This window comes from Orycteropus afer, unplaced genomic scaffold (genome assembly GCF_000298275.1).
Source record: "Orycteropus afer afer isolate SDZICR_OR568_19922 unplaced genomic scaffold, OryAfe1.0 scaffold00013, whole genome shotgun sequence".
NCBI classification, from domain to species: Eukaryota; Metazoa; Chordata; class Mammalia; order Tubulidentata; family Orycteropodidae; genus Orycteropus; species Orycteropus afer.
Genome location: NW_006921600.1, coordinates 13,206,101 through 13,213,897, shown reverse-complemented (window position 1 = coordinate 13,213,897; position 7,797 = coordinate 13,206,101).

The window sequence follows — 7,797 nt, the reverse complement described above, 5'->3', positions numbered from 1 at the left end:
CCCCTTTTTTTTTTTAAATGATTTTGAGTTTTGCTTCACATTGTTCTCCCACTCTATCCAGGACCACCTGCACCAGTCCCCCTCCAAGTGGTTGACAGTGGTAGCTGGGCACCATCTAGTTCTTTTGGTCTCATAGTCGTATATGCTGAGGATCGCATGGTCTACCAGTTCCTTGGACTAATTGTTTCCACGTGTCTTTGGTTTTCTTCATTCTTCTTTGCTCTGCATGAGGAGAGACCTATCATTGTATCTAGATGGCCATTTGCAAGCTTTTAAGATCCTAGTTACTCCTCGCCAAAGTAGGATGTGAAACAATGTTTTTGTGTAGTATGTTATGCCAATTGAGCTTGATGTCCCCTGCAACCATGGTCCTGAGCCCACAGGTCCAACTACTTGCTCTCTCTGGGTATGCTGTGGCCAAGAAGTGACTACAATCTTGTCCCTTGTCAGCTCTACTATATACCTAGAAATTCTTTCACAACATACAGATATACTTGTAGAAACATTGTCTGCCAACCCTATACATGGTCATGGGCACACTCCCCCATATATAGACATACCTAATCATTCAGCCTGTCTATGCATCTATCCACCTGCAGATGAATGTTTGCCATCACTGACAATGCAGTATTTTATGTGCAGTATGGTTCATCTTTGTTGTCTATATCCCATGTACCTCTCTCTGTTTTCCACTTCCTCAATGCCACCGTGTTGATCACTCACATTTGGTATATTTCCCTTTCCTTCACCCAAATCAATATTTGTCTCTACCTATCTAACAGTAATCCCTCCCCTCCCCTCCTACCCCTGGTAACCAACAAAGAAAATTTCCTTCCACATATAAACCTTTCCTTGACTTCTTACAATAACGAAGGCCTTATTTCTAAAGTAACATTTGCAAGACACCTGAAGTGAGGGAACAAGCCATGCAGGTATCAGGGTGAGGAGCACGCCAGGCAGGAGAAACAGTAAGTAGCTATCTGCTAATCAAGAAAAAGCCAGTCCAGTGGGACTAGAGGACAAGGTAATAAGGAGATAGTGCTAGGAAATGAGGAGGGGGAGTAAGGAGGGCCAGACCCTAGGGCCTTGTCCTCTAAGGATGTTGGCTTTTACCTTGAGTGAGGGGGAGGGGTTATTTGAGCAGAGGAGTGGCATGGTCTGACTTCTCTTTTAAAAGGATCTCTCTGACTGCTGAATTGTTAATTAAGAGAAACAAGGGCCGGAGCAGGATGACTAATTAGGAAACTGATGCTAAAAGCAGGAGAGAAGATAACCAGAATGGTTATGCTGAAAGTGGCAAGGAGACAATGGATTTTGGACATTTTTTAATTTTTATTTTTATTGTGATTTGGTTTACAGAAAGTTTACAGAGCAAACTCATTTTCCATACAGCAGTTCATACACATTTTTTTTTCACAACATTAACTGCAATTCCCCACAATGTAACAGCTCTCTTCCCGCTTCCTCCCTATAGTTACCTCTTCCCTGTGTCTTTCTTTCCTATGCATTCCTGCCCCCTGAGCTATCTCCCCGTGCAAACACTGTCCTTCTGTTCTCCCATGATTGATCGTTCTTGGGAGTGTATCTACCTGATGTAAATGTTCACCCTATATGCCTGTTGTTTGGCTGGAAGCCATGGGAAGATTTTGGACATGTTTTGAAGAAAGAACCACAGGATTTGGTGTTTAGGGTGTGCAAAAACTGCAAGGAGGCCACATGTTCTGACCTCCTCTAACCCTACAAGGGGAAGGCAGGATTACCAGCAGTAACCCAAGGCCTATTACTGCAAGGCCAAACATGCTGCCTCCCTCCAGCCCTTTCACCAACCGTTCCTCCCAAAGCACCCACCCCCTCTCTCCTGGGTTCGATAATTCGCTGCAGTGGCCACACAGAACTCACAGATTACGGGGTTTATTAGGGAAGCACCAGGCTACAACTCAAGTTCAGGAAGAATGCTCAGTCTCTCTCCCAGCCCACCGTCCCTCAGCCAAGAGTCTCTCACAGTCTCTTTCCCAGCAGTGCTGGTCCCTTGGTGTCTCACTCAGCAATGCGTGTCTCTTGCATCTCTTTCCCAGCAACGCGTGTCTCAGGAGCCCGTGTCTCTTTCAGCAGCACATCTTCCTCGACCAGCAGTCAGAGAAAGTTCTGCCTCCAGGAGGTCTCCTTTAGAGCCCGCAGGGTGGTCAAACTAGGCAATTATGGCATCAGAACTCTAAGCACCTGAGAGAGAGTGGGCACCTCCCAGAACATTGTTTTGTGCCACTCCCAACAGAAATACTCCAGGTGGACACCTTCAGCAATCAGGAGCTCCTCAGTTGCTCATAGCAAATTCCACCTTGGAGTTTACAAAGACTTACGGGTAGAAAAGCCACACAAAGTAATTTACTACACTGCAGGATGGATAGCAAGAGAGGAGCCAAGGCAAAAGAACAAGACTTACTGGATTCATTGGGACCAGGTGAACCCCTGAATCTATTGCTTTGGAATGTTTTTAAGCCTAGAACTGATAACATCCTGTGAGGTCATTTTTGAAATAAACAACAGTTTAGCTCAATTGGTGTTTGCCTTGAGCATGTTTTAAACAATTATCATTATGGGATTGAGTTGACAACAGTAACCATAAAATACAAATGATAACCTTAAGGGGCAGAGGTTGAATTGAAACAATGTGTAGAGATTGTGAGAATGGTGACATAATGTGAGGTGTGTAACCTTTGTCATTGAGCACATGTGGAAGCTATTGAATGAGTGTATGTTTTGTTGTGTATATTTTCACCAAAAATAAGAGAGGGGAGCCAAGGATGAGTTTTTGGTGTCCAAGCAACAGGGTAATTAACCCACTGCCATTGTATCAATTCCAGCTCATAGTGATCCTCTAGGACTAAGTAGAACTGCCCCGCAGGGTTTCCAAGGCTGTCTGTCAGTCTTTACAGAAGCAAACTGCCATATCTTTGCCCTGGAGAGCAGCTGATGGGTTTGAACATCAACTTTCTGGTTAGTAGCTGAATGATTAACTATTGTGTCACCATGTTGGTCTCAGGTCTTGAAAGGAGTGTCAGCGTGAGGAAGCTACCACTGACACGATAATGCAAAAGCAAAAGGAAAGTTGATTGGCTAGCTCGAGCTAGGGTCTCCACTTATACCGACACAGCAGTTTGGGCAAAAGACCCCGTGCTCTACTACAATTACAATTTTATAGGAAAAATACAGGGTGGAGTAACACAAAAGCAAAGAGGTCCCTCTCTCCTTTGATTGGTTGTTGCTAGGGGGTAGAAAAGGAGGGGGGTGTTTAGAGCTCTGTGAGGTAAAGCCCTGAGGCGTGGGGAACGTGCTGGAGTTCCCGGCACTAATGGCTCCTAGTTAAAGAATAATTACCTGGAGGGGAGGGGGTCTCACAACCAGAGCTCCTTACAGAGTGATTGGTGGGACCATCTTATTGAGATGGTGGAAGACTATGGGAGGGTTTGTATGTGCTGTTTGACATACCTGTAGTCAAACACGTGGAGGCATGGTTTAGGGAACTGGAAAGTTTTTAGTTCAGGAGACACATCCAGATAGATAGCATTTAAGGCCAGGAAGTACGATGGGATCACCAAGAGAACAAGAGAGATGAGAAGAGATTCCACATCAAGACTGGGAGCTCAAAGAGATGTAGAATGAGGAGTGACCAGTGAGAAAGAGTAGGTGGCATGGTGGTCTACAAGCTGGCATGATGGTCTCACTCTCACACTATAATGGGCTATAGAATCTAGCTGGGGAGCTTGTTTAGAAAAGCTGAGTTCTGGATTCTGCAGAGAGATCCTGAATTCAGAAGTTTATTACTAAAGGAAGCTAAATTATTATTGCAAATAGGCCCCCAAAACAGAGGTCTGTTTTTCTGGAGCAAAGTGTGCAAGCCAGCATTTTTATGCTGAGCTTCCATGGACCACTGAATAAATGTTGTCTAGGAGGTAGGAGATCCCTGAGTGGAAACAGTTAGCTAAGTGCTAACTGTTAAGCACTTGACTACTAACCTAAAGGTTGGCAGTTTGAGTCCACTGAGAGGTGCCTCAGAAGAAAGGCCTGGTGATCTATTTCCCAAAGAGCACAGCCATTGAAAACTCTGCAGAGCACAGTTCTACATTGCATACATGTGGCCACAAGGAATCAACTGGATGGGAGGAATGGACATGTGTGGGTAGTGTTTATGTGGCAGACACATACATGCCAGTGGTTTACGTGGATTAACATATTTAATCTTAACTTCAAGCCTTTGAGGTAGGTACTATTATTATCCTCTTTTCTAGATGAAGAAAAGGTGGCACAGGAAAGTGACTGGCAGAAGGGATTGGACCCCAGCAGTCTGACACCAAAGGTAATCTCCAGCCAGCAGGCTGTTAGGTGCTGTTGAGTCAGCTCTGATTCATAGTGACCCTATGTACAACAGAATGAAATGCTGCCTGGCCCTGCGTCAGCCTCACAATCCTTGCTCTATCTGAGCCCATCACTGGAGCAACAGTGTCAATCCATCTTGTTGAGCGCCTTCACCTTTTTTGTTGACCCTCCACTTTACCAAGCATGATATCCTTCTCCAGGGAATGGTTCTTTCTAACAACATGACCAAAGTAGGTGAGACAAAGTCTGGCCATTCTTGCTTCTAAGGAGCATTCTGGCTGTACATCTTCCAGGACAGATTTATTAGTTCTTTTAGCAGTCCATGGTATTTTCATTATTCTTCACCAACACCAGAACTCACAAGCATCCACTCTTACTCAGTCTTCCTTAATCAGTGTCCAGCTTTTACATGTACATGAGGTGATTGAAAATACCATGGTTTGGGTTAGGTGCATCTTAGTCTTCAAAGAGACATCTTTGCTCTTCATCACTTGAAAGAGGTCTTTTGCAGCAGATTTGCCCAGTGCAATATGTTGTCTGATTTCTTGACTGCTGCTTCCATTGGTGTTGATTGTGGAACCAAGTAATATGAAATCTTAGACAACTTCAATCTTTTCTCCATTTATCATGATGCCGCTTCTTGGTCCAGTTGTGAGAATTTTTGTTTTCTTTATGTTGAGGTGTAATCCAAACTGCAGACTGTAGTCTTCAATCTTCGTCAATAAGTGCTCCAAGTCATCCTCACTTTCAGCAAGCGAAGTTGTGTCATCTGTGTATAGTAGATTGTTAATGAGTCTTTCTCCAATCCTGGTACAGAGTTCTTCTTCCTATCGTACAGTTCTTCCTTTGGAAGAAGGAGGGGGCCATCCACTTCTCAAAGTTTTGGCCAGTTAAACCAGCAGGTATCCTGCCTCTTATCAAGATCCAAGGCTCCTTTTAGGGCTAGGATGGTTAGGATGCTGTGCATTTTCTCCCAGCTATGAAAGAGAGCAAAGAACACTGGATTGGGAGTCAGAAAGCCTAGGTTCAAGTTCCTGGTCCACCCTGTGCTAGTTGTGTGACTTGGGACAACTTGCTAGTTGTGTGACTTGGGACAACTTGCTTGGCAACAACATCGGAAATATGGCAGTGGTAATATTGGCACAGGATTATGGTGAGGACTAGATGTAGTATTGTATGTAAAACTACCAACTGGAAGGAATTAGCACATTTAAGCCAGTTGCTATCAAGTCAGCTCCACTCATGAGGAGCAGTGTGTGTTGGAGTAAACTGTGCCCCAGAGTTTCCCATGGCTGATTATTTAGAAGTGGATCACCAGACCTTCATTCTGAGGGGCCTCTGGGCAGACTTGAACCACTAACCTTTCGGTTAACATCTGAGTGCATTAACCATTTGTACCATCCAGGGACTCCATGCATGCATTTAAAATATTACCATTATTATTAACAACTTGAAAAATGAGACTGTGGAACCCTAGGATTATTCAAAAGAGCTACCAGAGGGTAGAGATAGGGAGGCCCACCAGGCTCTGCTTCAAGCAGAGCAGCACGACTGTGCACCCTTTTATTTATTGATGCTTCTGCATGAGATTTGGTTTGAAGAATTTCACTGCTTTAGGAAAAAACAGTAACAAGTGAAACCCTTGGCTGTCTAGCTGGTCCCTTATGTCCTGCCAGAGCTGACTGGCTCAATTATGGGGGGATATCAGCTCCTCTAATTCTGTCTGCTTCCCCTGAGTCTCTTCTCTGTGCTCTCCACCTGCTGTCCTTCTGTCTCCTGATCAAGCCCACCAGTCCCAACAATTGGATGCCAAGCATTGTCTGGTGGTTGCATTCTGCAAACCAGACCCTAGCATGCCTCCTGCTGTCTGGCTGGGCTTCTGGGCTGTGCCCAGAGTACAGACCTCAGGAAGCCTCTCCCCTCATGCATGGCTGAGCTGAGAGGGCCCTGCCTCTGGCCCTCTCTGCTTCCTCCCTGGGTCTGGGCCAGAGTTGGCCTCACTGGAGGTCAGGAGGGATTGCCCTGTGTGCCTTTCACAAAACATTGTCTCACATTCCAGCCACAGATTGTCCTAGCCCTGGGCAGTTGGCAGTTGCCAGTATGTCACCAATGTCTGTGGTCAGCTGTGGATATAGAACCCTAAAGTCAAGTCAGCTATAGATGTACATTTGTGGGTAGATGGGTTAGATGGGTCAGAGCTAGAATAATGTTAGTCTTTGATAACTACAAAGGAGCTCTGGTGATATAGTGGTTGAGAGATTTGGCTGCTAACCAAAAGGTCAGTGGTTTGAACTCATCAGCCACTCCCCAGAAGATGAGATGAGGCAGTCGCTTTTCTAAAGATTTTACAACCTTGAAAACCCAATGGGGGTTGCTATGAGTAGGAATCAACTCAATGGCAGTGAGTTTGGTTTGATGGCTAAAAGGAGCTCTGGTATTGCAGTGGTTAAAGCATTTGGTTGCTAACCAAATAGTCGGCAGATCGAACCCACTAGCTGCTCTGCAGGAGAAAGATGGCACACTCTGCTTCTGTAAAGATTACAGCCTTGGAAAGTCTATGGGACAGTTCTACTCTGTGCTATAGGGTCGTTATGAGTTGGAATTTCCTCGATGTCAGTGGGTTTGGGTTTAATGACTAAATGTTATCAAAAAGTCCAGCCAAAATTTTCTGAATACTCATCATCTTGTCTGTAGCCTGTCTACAGTGGTCTCAGTCTCTCTCCTTCCTTCAGAACCCTCAGGCCATGGAGAATGGGGCTAGACAAGAGCCAAGCCTGTACTCTCTTAGGAAAAAAAAAAAAAAAACAACAAAAAGAAAAAGTTTCCACTGAGTCAATTCCAACTCAGGATGAACCTGTCAGGGGACAGCTGTACCCCTTAGGGTTTCCAGTGTCTCATTTTTTAGTAGATTCCCAGGACCTTCTTCTGAGGGATTTTAACTGTCCCACCCAGGGACTCTCTTGAAAAGGCTCCTAAATTCCAAGCTATGTTTAAACTGTTGTCTGTTGGCTGTGTGTCCAAATTTCCCTCTCCCTCTGTTCATGGGCTACTAGGATCTCAATCACTTTCTGAGTATGTGTGTTCTATCTGCTTGTCTATGTGGGAAAAATGAATGGCCAGGAAAGGAGAGAGGGAGAGACAATGGCTCCATAACATGATGATGTGGGGATACCTCCCCATACTTGCAAACAGTCTGGCTGGGGAGGAGGAAACCTCTCAAGCAGGTGTGGCTGGAGTTGTGGCAAGACCTAAGGGCAGCATGCTGACCCAGCCTCAGGGGAGCCCTGCCCAGAGTGCTGAGAAGGGGCCTCCTAGGAGTATGGTCAGGAGTTAGTTACCAAAAAACCAAACTCACTGCCATTGAGTCATTTTAAACTCATAGCAACCCCTTTTGGATTTCTAAGGTGGTAATTTTTTTTTTTT